The sequence below is a fragment of the Dipteris shenzhenensis genome, chromosome 4, assembly GCF_047967505.1.
Source record: "Dipteris shenzhenensis isolate YYH24624 ecotype China chromosome 4, Dip_SZ_1.0, whole genome shotgun sequence".
In the NCBI taxonomy this organism is placed as follows: Eukaryota; Viridiplantae; Streptophyta; class Polypodiopsida; order Gleicheniales; family Dipteridaceae; genus Dipteris; species Dipteris shenzhenensis.
In genome coordinates, this window is record NC_141599.1 from 5,628,297 (window position 1) to 5,642,741 (window position 14,445).

Consider the following 14,445-nt stretch of genomic DNA (forward strand, 5'->3'; position numbering starts at 1 on the left):
CACCAAAGTATGTATGCCACAATGTAAGGTAATATCACCAAACCTCAAAGGCTCAAAGAATCAAAATGCAACTGACTCATGTGCATATACTATGCATCCATATGAGCAAATTAGGCCCAAAAGAAAATGTCAACCTACAATGACAAAACAATAGCAAACACAATCCTAAGAAAAGCCAAAAGCCTCAAGCATAAACATCATCCATGGGCATAAGCATCAATAATGTCATCCACGAGAGCATAAATAGCATCTACGTGGTAAATGTCCATAAAATAGCATCTGGGTCAAAATGTAGAAGAGGATCAAAGAAGACAAAATGCTTGATTTTGCAACTTAATGCTAGTTACTGTGAGATATCAATGCTCCACTCTCGTGTAACTACACGGGAACCAGCTAACTCTACTTACAAGCCCCCCATATGAGGAGAAGGCATTTGAGTAGCTCGGTTATCCGGTAGGTCCTGGTTTGGACACCAGATGGGGGCCATGTGTGGCCTGATGGCTGGACGGAGTTGGCACACTGCCAACTAGGCTACATGCAAGTGTGGGAAGGCATCCCATGACTGACCGCACTGAGGGTAGATGGAGCATTTCTCGGGACAGCCCACTCTCGGGTTGCGGGGCTCGTTTGGAGTCCCAGATGATCCCGGATGGCTGTGGGCCGAACCGGAATGGAGACCGTAGGTGAGTTGCTCTATTTTGCGCACCGGTTCTATCGTGTGATTGGTGGCCTATTTCGGGACCGACCCCCACTCGACCGTTTTGGGTGGACTGGGTCGGTCACCCAATTGGGTCTAACCAACTATGATTGGTGGCTATATAAGAGCAAGCCCGTGAAGCCCATTTCATCACTGGCTACAGCAACCCTGATTCCTTAGCATCCAGCCTCCGTCCTCTACTGTTTCCAGCTCGCCATCGAAGCTTCTTTCATAGGAGCGCACAGTTGGGAGGCAGCGCCATCTATTGTATCAGTTCTATAGTAATCAAATTTTTGATTCTCCATACTATCTGTTTTCTCTTGCGTACGAGATCCTGTTATCTGTTGAGCACAGACGTTGTATTGTTTTCTTACATGGTATCAGAGCTTGGACTCTAGCAAGAAGATTTGGTAGTGTGTTTCTGTTTGCGAGCAGATTGTGAGAGATGGCCCAGCCCGTAAGACTGCGAATCCCACCGTTCGGCAAAAGCGAAAATTTGGAAGGCTCTAACTATCCACTCTAGAAGTTCAAGATGAAGACCATCCTAAGCGCATATGAGCTTTGGGACATTGCTACTGGGGTGGACATGAGGTCGGTTGCGAGACCGGATCCAGCCAATGCAGGACAACATATAGTACCAACAGCAGATGAGATTCTCGCGTGGACAAGAAGAAATGCAGATGCGCTGTGTTTTATTGTTTGCAGTGTAAGTGATTCCGTCACGGCGTTAATTCAATATGTCATCACAGCGGAGGAGGCATGGACGGTCTTGAAAAATCAGTACGAGACCACGAATCAGACGTGGATTCAGAATCTAGAGACTCAACTCGCGAACGAGAAACTATCTGAGTCTGAAGTGGCAAAGAAGTTCATCACCAGGGTGAAGAATCTGCGCGATCAGATGACTACGATTGGCATCACCATCACCAGTGAGAATCTAGCACGAAGGTGCATACGGATTCTCCCACCAAAATACGACGGTTTTGTTACGGCACTGAATACGCAAAACAAAAATCCGCCCCTCAACTTTGAGGACTTCAGCGCGATGCTTCTGGAGGAGGAGATGCATCAAAAGACAAGGACTGGAGAAGATTCGGCTTTCTGGACTGGATCAAAGAAAGGTAAGGGTAAGGACTCTGGTAACCCATCTTCTTCTGATGATAAAAAGAGAAAGAAGAAGATCAAGTGCTTCTATTGCAACAAGGCAGGGCACAAGCAGAATGAGTGCCGGAAGAAGATTACAGATGAGAAGAACGGAGTAAAGAAAGAGTCCAGCAACAGTGCGCAGGCAGTACCAGTAGAGCTGTTCGTAGCAATTGAGGAGATTTTCACGGAAGCAGTTCATGTACCTGTGGATGAACCTGGGATCATTGACAGTGGTACATCATGCCACATGACCAGTCGGAAGGATTGGTATACCTCTCTACAGCCGGTAGAATGACATCCTGGTAGCAGTCGGCAATGATGCAAAATGTCCAGCAAAAGGAAAAGGTACGATTGCTCTCAAGTCAGATGGAGTTGTAAAATAGTTGTCCAATGTTCTTTATGTACCAGATATCAAGAGGAACTTGTTGTCCATTTCTGCGATTACGGATCGGGACCTCAAAGTTTAATTCGATAAGAATTGTGCACAGATTCTAGATCTTCAAGGGAAGGTCGTTGGTAAAGGTACACGGCCCAACAACATCTACAAACTCTCAGCTTTCAATGCTCGAACCGATGTGAAGAACACTAAGCTGTGGCATGAGAGGTTTGGTCATCTAAACCTTAGTTCTTTGAAAGAGATGCATAAAAGTGGAATGATTGCAGACCTACCAGAAATTTTAGATATGCCCGATGTATGTGAAGCTTGCATGATGGGCAAGCAGCATCGGCATCTTATTCCTAAAGAGGCCAGTAGGGCAAAGGCTCCTCTAGAGCTCGTTCACACGGACCTCTGCGGAAAGATGGAGACGGAAGCTTTGGGTGGTTCCTACTACTTCATGACACTGATCGACGACTACAGTAGAAGGTTATGGATATACTTTCTAAAGACTAAAGACGAGGCTTTTAGTAAGTTCAAGGAATGACATGTAATGGTCGAGAAAGAATCGGGGAGGAAGGTGAAGAAATTGAGATCAGACAGAGGTGGAGAGTTCACATCAACTGAATTTGAGAGTTACTGTAAAAAACTCGAGATCAAGAGGCAGAAACCCCCGCCACATACATCACAGCAAAATGGAGTAGCAGAATGCAAGATGCGCGTCATCTGTGAAATGGGCAGGAGTATGATGAAAGGGAAAGATTTGCCAAAAACTTTCTGGGCTGAAGCATGTAACACTGCAGTTTACATTCTGAATCGTAGCTACACGAAGGCTGTGAACGGGATGACTCCACTGCAGGCCTTTTCTGGTAAGAAACCTTTAGCTGCACCTTTTAGAATTTTTGGATGTGACTGTTTTGTGCATGTCCCTGATGCTAACAGGACCAAATGGGAACCAAAGAGCCGGAAGTATATTTTCTTGGGCTACAGTGAAGAGGCGAAGGGTTACCGTCTCTATAACCCTGTTACCAAGAAGGTAATAGCAAGTCGTGATGTGGTCTTCTCAGAACAGCCGCATCAATTGGAGGAGGATGCTTCCTTCCCAGGCAACCAAGACCAGGATATCCATCCAGTACCACCACCAACAGCAGACCGAACTCCCCAATGGTGCTTGGGAGGATTTGAGATAAAGAAGATGAAGAAGAGCCTGCAGAACCACAACGGCAACGGCCATTCCCGAAGTGGGTAAAGCAGCTTTTGGACGGCAGAGAACCTCCAGCCATTGAGGAGGAACCATCCGAACACTGCCGGTCCAAGAGATTAGAGGAGCAAAGAAGGGCGCAGGAACACTTGGTCAACTATGCTTTGATGACAGAGGTAATTCGTGCTGATGAACTCGAGTGTCTTGAAGAGGCACAGGATGATGATAGGTGGATGGAGGCTATGCAGTCGGAGTATGGCTCCATAATGAAGAACAACACTTGGGACCTTGTGGATCGACCACCAAAACGCAAGGTAATCAGCACCAAGTGGGTGTACAAGACCAAGTACAAGTCCAACGGCACGTTGGGTAAGTACAAGGCTTGGCTCATGGCAAAAGGATTCGCACAGGTACATGGTTTTGATTATTAGGATACTTTTGCTCCCACAGCTCGACTAACCACAATTCGTAGTGTTTTGGCTTTAGCTGCCCAGGGAAGTTGGCCCGTGTTTTAGATGGATGTAAAATCTGCCTTTCTGAATGGGGATCTCAAGGAGGAGATATACGTGGAACAACCACCAGGTTTTGTGATCCCCGGTTCAGAAGATAAAGTTTGTAAATTAAAGAAGGCACTTTACGGGCTGAAACAAGCCCCACAAGCGTGGTACCAGTGAATTGATGCCTACTTTTTATTGAACGGGTTCAGGAGGAGCCCATCATATGCAAATTTGTATATCTTCAGAGAAGGAGGCAGATGTATGATCGTGGTCCTTTATGTGGATGACCTTGTCATAACAGGGAACCATGAAGAGAAGATCTCGCAGACGAAGCATTTGCTAGGAAGCGAATTTGAAATGATAGACTTCGGATTGATGCATTTCTGTTTGGGGATTGAAGTTTGGCAAGAGCCGAAACAGATCTTCATTTCACAACTGAAGTATGCTGGAGAGATACTGAAGGCATTTGGCATGGCTGAGTGCAAGACAGGTGGTACCCCTATGGAGGTTGACGTGAAGCTCTCAAATGAGGATTCATCACCACTGGTGGACGAAGCGAAGTATAGAAGGCTTGTGGGCAACTTGATTTACTTGTGTAACACACGGTCGGACATCAACTTTGCGACTAGTGTACTAAGCAGGTTTTCCAATAAGCCCCGAGAGAACCATTGGAGGGCAGGGATGCGGGTGCTGAAATACATCAAAGGCACACTTGATTATGGCATCACCTATACCAAGGGCAATATCTTGACCGGATTCTGTGACTCGGATTGAGCAGGAGACATGGACAGCAGGAGGTCAGTGACAGGTTACTGTTTCTCACTTGGATATGGAGCCGTGTCATGGGTCAGCAAGAAGCAACCCACAGTTGCTCTTTCTTCTACCGAGGCTGAGCACAAATTAGCATGCTTTGCTTCTTGCGAGGCAGTGTGGTTGAGGAGGATTTTGGGAGACATGGGTGCAGTGCAAAACAAGCCCACGCAGTTATCATGTGACAATCAAAGTTGCATGGCAATTGCAAAGAACCCTGTGTTCCACGCTCGCACAAAACACATTGAGATTCAATATCACTTTGTACGTGAGCTCATCATGGATGGAGAGGTCAACTTGGTGACTGTCTGACTACAGAGAATGCTGCGGACATCTTCACGAAGGCTCTTGGAAGAGACTTGCTGGAGAGGCATCTTCATTGATGGACCGAAAAAGTAAGTTCACTTGCGGGTGGACATTGAGGGGGGGTGTTAGATATCAATGTTCCACTCTCGTGTAACTACGCGGGAACCAGCTAACTCTACTTGTAAGCCCCCCATATGAGGAGAAGGCATTTGAGTAGCTCGGTTATCCGGTAGGTCCGTGTTTGGACACCAGATGGGGGCCATGTGTGCCCTGATGGCTGGATGGCTTCAGATAGAGTTGGCACACTGCCAACTAGGCTACATGCAAGTGCGGGAAGGCATCCCATGACTGACCGCACTGAGGGCAGACGGAGCATTTCTTGGGGCAGCCCACTCTCAGCTTGCGGGGCCCGTTTGGAGTCCTAGATGATCCCGAATGGCTGTGGGCTGAACGGGAACCGTAGGTAAGTTGCTCTATTTTGTGCACCGGTTCTATCGTGTGGTCGGTGGCCTATTTCAGAATCGACGCCCCGGTCGATCGTTTTGGGCGGATTGGGTCGGTCACCCAATTGGGTCTAACCGACTACGACTGGTGGCTATATAAGAGCAAGCCCGTGAAGCCCATTTCATCACTGGCTATAGCAACCCTGATTCCTTAGCATCCAGCCTCCATCCTCTAATATTTCCAGCTCACCATCGAAGCTTCTTTCATAGGAGCGCACGGTTGGGAGGCAGCGCCATCTATTGTATCAGTTCTATAGTAATCAAATTTTTGATTCTCCATACTATCTGTTTTCTCTCTTGCATACGAGATCGTGTTATCTGTTGAGCACAGACATTGTATTGTTTTCTTACAGGTCTTTCTAAATAGGGGAGGTCAAAGGATTTAATAGCTTTATCCCTTATTATTTGTTGGCAGAGTTGTCTTGCCTTTTGGCTGTCCTCATTAGGAGCGGAGGTGTTAGAAAGTAAATCCTTGAAGTGAGTTTGAATATACTCATTATTTTCCTTAGGGTTGCTTAGATGAGAGCCATTTGGTCCTTTAAGAAGAGGAATCTCCTCTTGACACCTTTTCCTTCTGATAATTTTGAAAGTTTCCTTAGTAGGCCTGTTAATCTTTCCTGCCCACCAGTCTCTGTAGTACACTTTAGACTCATAAGCCTAATTTGTTCTTGTTTTCTGAGCTCTCTTTTGGGATTATTCAATTCTTCATGAGCCTCTTCATCACCCTCTCTGGCTTTTTGCTCTAAAGTGGTGATGTTATTTTGGATATAATCCATTCTTTGAGCCCTAATCTGTGCCCTTTTTTTTCTAGCTGATCTTAAAATAATATGAGAATCCTTGACAGCCAATTCCCAAGCTTGAGATGCTGATGTGAGTTGAGAGAAAGCTCTATGCCAGACCACCTTAATTAGTTTCTGTACACTCTTAAGTTGAAAGAGCTTAGGGTCAGCTTTGAACCAGGAAGGACTCCTCTCCCCAGGTCCAAAATCACATCTCAGTGAGACATGCTTGTGATCTGACAAGCTTAGAGAAGAGAATGTTACAACTCTTAGAGATAGCTGTCTGTTAAATAGATTTTGGGAAATATAGAATCTGTCAAGTCTAGCCTCCCTTCTATGTTCCCCTATCTGACTGTTGCACCAAGTAAACTCTCTGTTATTACTAACATCAACCATCTGCCAGTGCTCTTTACATTCTTCCCAAGCAAGTAATTTAGATTCTCTGATGCATATGCCCATTCCCTTCCATCTCTCTGCTTTGCTCTCTACCATATTGAAATCCCCCATTATTATGCGATTGCCATCTTGGTATTGCAAGGATTCCCATAACTCCCTCCTCTCTGAAGCTGAATTGGGAGCATAGACAAAAATGACAAAGATGTCAATTTCGTTCACACAACACTACAGCATTAACCATCTGTTGTGAGCATCTGTAATGACTTGAGAAATACAATCCTTATAGTGAGACAAAATACCTATAGCTATCCCTCCTTTTCCATCCTCATGAGAAGTAAAAAACCAAGTCCTTCTATCCATGACTTGTAGCCTATCTTCAAGAGTAGACTGACTTGCCTTGATGTCTTGCAATGCTAAAAATGTAAGAAAACAATACAACGTCTGTGCTCAACAGATAACAGGATCTCGTATGCAAGAGAGAAAAGCTGATAGTATGGAGAATCAAAAATTTGATTACTGTAAAACTGATACAATAGATGGCGCTGTCTCCCAGTCGTGCGCTCCTGTGTGCGAAGCTTTGATGGCATGCTAGAAACAGTAGAGGACGGAGGCTGGATGCTAAGGAATCAGGGTTTCTGTAGCCAGTGATGAATATGGGCTTCACGGGCTTGCTCTTATATAGCCAACAGTTGTAGTTGGTTAGATCGAATTGGGAGACCAACCCAGTCCGCCCAAAATGGCCGACGGTCTCGAAATAGGCCATCGACCACGCGTTAGAATCATGGCGCAGAATAGAGCAACTGACCTATGGTTCTCCATTCGGCCCAGAGCCATCCGGGATCATCTGGGACTCCAAACAGGCCCCGCAACCTGAGAGTGGGCTGCCCCGAGAAATGCTCTGTCTACCCTCAGTGCGGTCAGTCATGGGATGCCTTCCTGCACTTGCATGTAGCCTAGTTGGTAGTGTGCCAACTCTATCTGAAGCCGTCCAGCCATCAGGCCACACATGGCCCCCATCTGGTGTCCAAACCAGGACATACCGGATAACCGAGCTACTCAAATGCCTTCTCCTCATATGGGGGGCTTACAAGTAGAGTTAGTTGGTTCCCGCGTAGTTACACGAGAGTGGAGCATTGATATCTAACACCCCTCCTCAATGTCCACCCGCAAGTGAACTTACTTTTTCGGTCCTTCCAAGAGCCTTCGTGAAGATGTCTGCAGCATTCTCTGTAGTTGGACAGTACACCAAGTCGACCTCTCCATCCATGATGAGCTTGCGTACAAAGTGATATTGAATCTCAATGTGTTTTGTGCGAGCGTGGAACACAGGGTTCTTTCCAATTGCCATGCAACTTTGATTGTCACATGATAACTGCGTAGGCTTATTCTGCACTGCACCCATGTCCCCTAAAATCCTCCTCAACCACACTGCCTCACAAGAAGCAAAACATGCTGATTTGTACTCAGCCTCGGTAGAAGAAAGAGCAACTATAGGTTGCTTATTGCTGACCCATGACACAGCTCCAGATCCAAGTGAGAAACAATAACCTATCACTGATCTCCTCCAGATCCGAGTCACAGAATCTGGTCAAGGTGTTGCCCTTGTATAGGTGATGCCATAATCAAGTGTGCCTTTGATGTATTTCAGCACCCGCATCCCTGCCCTCTGTTATGACAAGGTCGTCCACGTAAAGGACCACGATCATACACCTATCTCCTTCTTTGTAGTTATACAAATTTGCATCAGATGGGCTCCTCCTGAACCCATTTTGCAGAAAGTAGGCATCAATCCGCTGGTACCACGCTCGTGGGGCCTATTTCAGCCCGTAAAGTGCCTTCTTCAAGTTTACAGACTTTACCTTCTAAACCGGGGATCACAAAACCTAGTGGTTGTTCCACGTATACCTCCTCCTTGAGATCTCCATTTAGAAAGGCGGATTTTACATCCATCTGAAACACGGGCCAACTTTCCCGTGCTGCTAAAGCCAAAACACTACGAATTGTGGTTAGTCGAGTTGTGGGAGCAAAAGTATCCTGATAATCAAAACCATGTACCTGTGCGAATCCTTTTGCCACGAGCTGAGCCTTGTACTTATCCAACGTGCCGTCGCACTTGTACTTGGTCTTATACACCCACTTAGTGTCGACTACCTTGCATTTTGGTGGTCGATCCACAAGGTCCCAAGTGTTGTTCTTCATTATGGAGTCATACTCCAACTGCATAGCCTCCATCCACCTATCATCACCCTGTGCTTCTTCAAGACACTTGGGTTCTTCAGCATGGATCACCTCTGTCATCAAAGTGTAGTTGACCAAGTGTTCCTGCGCCCTTCTTTGCTCCTCTAATCTCTTGGACCGGTAGTGTTTGGATGGTTCCTCCTCAATGGCTGGAGGTTCTCTGCCATCCAAAAGCTGCTTTACCCACTTCGGGAATGGCCGTTGCCGTTGTGGTTCTGTAGGCTCTTCTTCATCTTCTTTATCTTGAATCCTCCCAAGCACCGTTGGGGGAGTTCGGTCTGTTGTTGGTGGTGGTATTGGATGGATATCCTGGTCCTGGCTGCCTGGGAATGAAGCATCCTCCTCCAATTGATGCGGCTATTCTGAGAAGACCACATCGCGACTTGCTATTACCTTCTTGGTAATAGGGTTATAGAGATGGTAACCCTTCGCCTCTTCACTGTAGCCCAAGAAAATACACTTTCGGCTCTTCGGTTCCCATTTGGTCCTGTTAGCATCAGGGACATGCACAAAACAGTCACATCCAAAAACTCTGAAATGTGCAGCTGAAGGTTTCTTACCAGAAAAGGCTTGTAGTGGAGTCATCCCGTTCATAGCATTCGTGTAGCTACGATTCAGAATGTAAACTACCGTGTTACATGCTTCAGCCCAAAAAGTCTTTGGCAAATCATTCCCTTTCATCATACTCCTGCCCATTTCGTAGATGACGTGCATCTTGCGCTCTGCTACTCCATTTTGCTGTGGTGTATGTGGCGAGGGTTTCTGCCTCTTGATCCCGTGACTTTTGCAGTAACTTTCGAATTCACTTGATGTGAACTCACCACCTCTGTCTGATGTCAACTTCTTCACCTTCCTCCCTGTTTCTTTCTCGACCATTAGATGCCATTCTTTGAACTTACTAAAAGCCTCATCTTTAGTCTTCAGGAAGTATATCCATATTCTTCTACTGTAGTCGTCGATCAGCATCATGAAGTAGTAGGAACCACCCAAAGCTTCCATCTCCATCTTTCCGCAAAGGTCCGTGTGCACGAGTGAACGACCTCTAGAGGAGCCTTTGCCCTGCTGGCCTCTTTAGGAAAGGGCTGCCAATGCTGCTTGCCCATCATGCAAGCTTCACATACATCGGGCAGATCTGAAATTTCTGGTAGGTCTGCAATCATTCCACTTTTATATATCTCCTTTAAAGAACTAAGGTTTAGATGACCAAACCTCTCATGCCATAGCTTAGTGTTGCTCACATCAGCTGGAGCACTGAAAGCTGAGAGTTTGTAGATGTTGTTGCGCCGTGTACCTTTACCAACGACCTTCCCTTGAAGATCCAAAATCTGTGCACCATTCTTATCGAATTGAACTTTGAGGTCCCGATCCGTGATCGCAGAAATGGACAACAAGTTCCTCTTGATATCTGGCACATAAAGAACATCGGACAACTGTATTACAACTCCATCTGACCTGAGAGCAATCGTACCTTTTCCTTTTGCTGGACATTTTGCATCATTGTCGACTGCTACCAAGATGTCATTCCCTACTGGATGTAGAGAGGTATACCAATCCTTCCGACTGGTCATGTGGCGTGATGCACCACTGTCAATCATCCAAGGTTCATCCGCAGGTACATGAACTGCCTCCGTGCAAATCTCCTCAATTGCTACGAACAACTCTACTGGTGCTGCCTGCGCATTGTTGCTGGACTCTTTCTTTACTCCGTTCTCATCTGCAATCTTCTTCCAGCACTCATTCTGCTTGTGCCCTGCCTTGTTGCAATAGAAGCACTTGATCTTCTTCTTTCTCTTTTTATCATCAGAAGAAGATGGGTTACCAGAGTCCTTACCCTTACCTTTCTTTGATCCAGCCCAGAAAGTCGAATCTTCACCAATCCTCATCTTTTGACGCATCTCCTCCTCCAGAAGCATTGCACTGAAATCCTCAAAGTTGAGGGGTGGATTTCTGTTCTACGTATTCAGCGCCGTAACAAGACCGTCATACTTTGGTGGGAGAATCCGTATGCATGTTCGTGCTAGATTCTCGCTGGTGATGGTGATGCCAATCGCAGTCATCTGATCGCGCAGATTCTCACCCTAGTGATGAACGTCTCTGCCATTTTAGACTCATACAATTTATCGTTCGCGAGTTGAGTCTCCAGATTCTGAATCCGCATCTAATTTGTGGTCTCATACTGATTTTTCAAGACCGTCCACGCCTCCTCCGCTATGGTGACATGTTGAATTAACGCCATGACAGAATCACTTACACTGCAGACAATAGAACACAGCGCATCTGCATTTCTTCTTGTCCACGCGAGAATCTCATCCGCAGTTGGTACTATCTGTTGTGCTGCATTGGCTGGATTTGGTCTCGGAACCGACTTCACGTCCACCCCAGTAGCAGTATCCCAAAGCTCGTATGCGCTTAGGATGGTCTTCATCTTGAACTTCCAGAGTGGATAGTTAGTGCCATCCAACTTTCCGCTTTCGCCGAACGGTGGGATTCGCAGTCTTGCGGGCTGGGCCATCTCTCACAATCTGCTCGCAAACAGAAACACACTACCAAATCTTCTTGCTAGAGCCCAAGCTCTGATACCATGTAAGAAAACAATACAACGTCTGTGCTCAACAGATAACATGATCTCGTATGCAAGAGAGAAAAGCTGATAGTATGGAGAATCAAAAATTTGATTACTGTAAAATTGATACAATAGATGGCGCTGCCTCCCAGCCGTGCGCTCCTGTGTGAGAAGCTTCGATGGCATGCTGGAAACAGTAGAGGATGGAGGCTGGATGCTAAGGAATCAGTGTTGTTGTAGCCAGTGATGAATATGGGCTTCACGGGCTTGCTCTTATATAGCCACCAGTTGTAGTCAGTTAGACCCAATTGGGAGACCGGACCCCGTCCGCCCAAAACGGTCGACTGGAGGTCGGTCCCGAAATAGGCCACCGACCACACGTTAGAACCGTGGTGTAGAATAGAGCAACTGACCTATGGTCGCTGTCATCCGGGATCATCTGGGACTCCAAACGGGCCTCGCAACCCGAGAGTGGGCTGCCTCGGGAAATGCTCCATCTACCCTCAGTGTGGTCAGTCATGGGATGCTTTCCCACACTTGCATGTAGCCTAGTTGGTAGTGTGCCAACTCTAACTGAAGCCGTCCAGCCATCAGGCCACACATGGCCCCCATCTGGTGTCCAAACCAAGACCTACCGGATAATCGAGCTACTCAAATGCCTTCTCCTCATATGGGGGGCTTACAAGTAGAGTTAGCTGGTTCCCGCGTAGTTACACGAGAGTGGAGCATTGATATCTAACAAAAAAGAGAGGTGAGAGTGAGTTAGCTCTTAGCCAAAATGCTAATTCTTCACTCCTACCTGGATCCATTAAACCTCTGACATTGAGAGTCAAGAAAGTTAATGATTTATCTAACATTCATCTTCTTCCCCTTTTTAGCCCTAGGGTGGCCTAGGGTTGGGGCTGTTCATTGGCATTGAGGTTACCTTACATTGTCTTCTCTTATGTTGAACTACTGTGAAGGATTTGTCTTGACTAGTGACTTCCTGAGAAGGTGTAGTATCATGAGTGGCCTTTCTTGGATCATCCTCTGAGTCTTCTTCACTAGCTTCTACCTCTTCCATGGCATCTTCCCTGTTAACATCCTCTTCAAATTCTTAGCCATGACCATGTTATCTTCTTGATTGACATTGACTTCCTTCTCCAAACTTTCTTCTTGCTCTTTGGGTGGATCAAAGAGATTTTTGTTGAGTGTTTCTATTTGTCTGTTGTCCTTTTCACTCCTCTTGTTAGAAACCTGTCCAGAAGACTGGCCCTTAGAAGGAGGGTTCTGTGTTTTAGGGACCCACTTTTAGTAGGGCTTTGTAGCATTGGCTTCTGGCTCCTTAGCTTTGGGACTCTTTAAAGGACAGTTCTTGACCACATGTGTGGATAGACCACACAAAAAGCAAGAATGAGGGAGATTTTAATAAGAAAGGGGTTGTTTCCTGAATACACTACCATTTCTGTTAAGAATGGTAAGTGTTCCAAGCATCTCTTCTGCTATGTCCATTTTGATGCAAATCTGAGGATTCCCCTTGGGGTTGATAAAGTTTTCTTGCTCTACTCCAAGAACTTCTCCTAGTCCACTACATAAGGAGGGAAGCTGGTTACACAAGTACAGAGGCAAGTCTGGGAGCTCTACCCATACAGGAATCTTAGTAGATCTAGGAGAGTCTGGAGAAAATTTTTTGGACCACCAGTCAAGATATGAGGGTTGATTCCAAATAGCCCAAAGACTATTTTGCATGGCTCTAGAAGCCATTTCTGGTTTCTCAAAAAGAAAGACAAAAAAGCCTTTCTTGAGGAATCTTACATTTAAAACATTTATAACTTTCCTAATCCAGTTCATCCTGATCCAGGATTCAATGAAAGTGAGAGGGGGTCTTACTCCATGCAGAAAGCCTACTAACGCATGAGTTCTAAGCCAAACTAGAGAGTCTTGAAGAAGATTGTCATCTAAGAAAGCTTTTATTGACTTACCTTCTCCATCTACTCTGCTGAATCCTCTCCATTAGCATGTTGTGCTCCATCCTCATATGGTTGTGAAGCATGTCAAGGTTCTGAGATGCCCGATGATGGGTGGTCTTCAACTTCTTTCTCGTAGGCTGAGGGTAGCCTCTTGTCTCTCGTAATCTGCCCAATATCTTCTCTATCTCTTCTTGTGTCCCTGCTTAAGGAGCCTCCACAGAATGAGGGAGCTCTGTCTGATGTCTTTGGTCGGGGTCCATTATCTCCTATTTTATCATTTCGCATGGTTCCAATTTCACGTGCAAGCTTGGAGCGAGAGCTGGCACCGGTGCCTGCAGCTCCTCCTTCACCTTTGTCGCCAGCTTCTCTTCACTGGAGGGACTACATGAGATGCTCCTTGTGTAAGCCTCTGGCCACCAAGGGCCTGTCTACACTAGAAGGGCCAACACAAGTACACGTTATTGGGGGGAGGGTGAAGAAGCCACCCCGTGGCTTCTGAGCTGCATGCGCATAAGAGGGGTGCACAGCTCCTCCTCATCCTCCTCTTCCACCACGGGCAGTCGAGCTAGTTCCATGTCTCATAGGTGGCGATTCACATTCCGGAGACTGTTTGAATATAAGAGCAGGGAAGCGGGTATCATTAGCCAAGTTGAAGCATTCTAGCAGCTGAGGTAAGGGGGTGTTGACGTCCGAGAAATCAAACAAGAAGTCAGTCTCAAAAGGTCGATGAGGTAAGTCAAAAGCGATGTTGAGAGGGTTGATGGGAGTGGAGGCATACAGACGGACGGATCTAACATCCCCCTCATGGCCTCTACCGATGTCTCCATCATCCTTTGTCTCCATCGCTCCTTCTGAAAATCTAATCACAATGGCAAATTTTCATCTACCAACTGGTATTGTTACTGACTGGGATAGCAAATTAAACAGCCATTTTTGGAGGGCTGTGTTTAGAAGATTGGAAACTTCGTTGAATATGAGCACCAT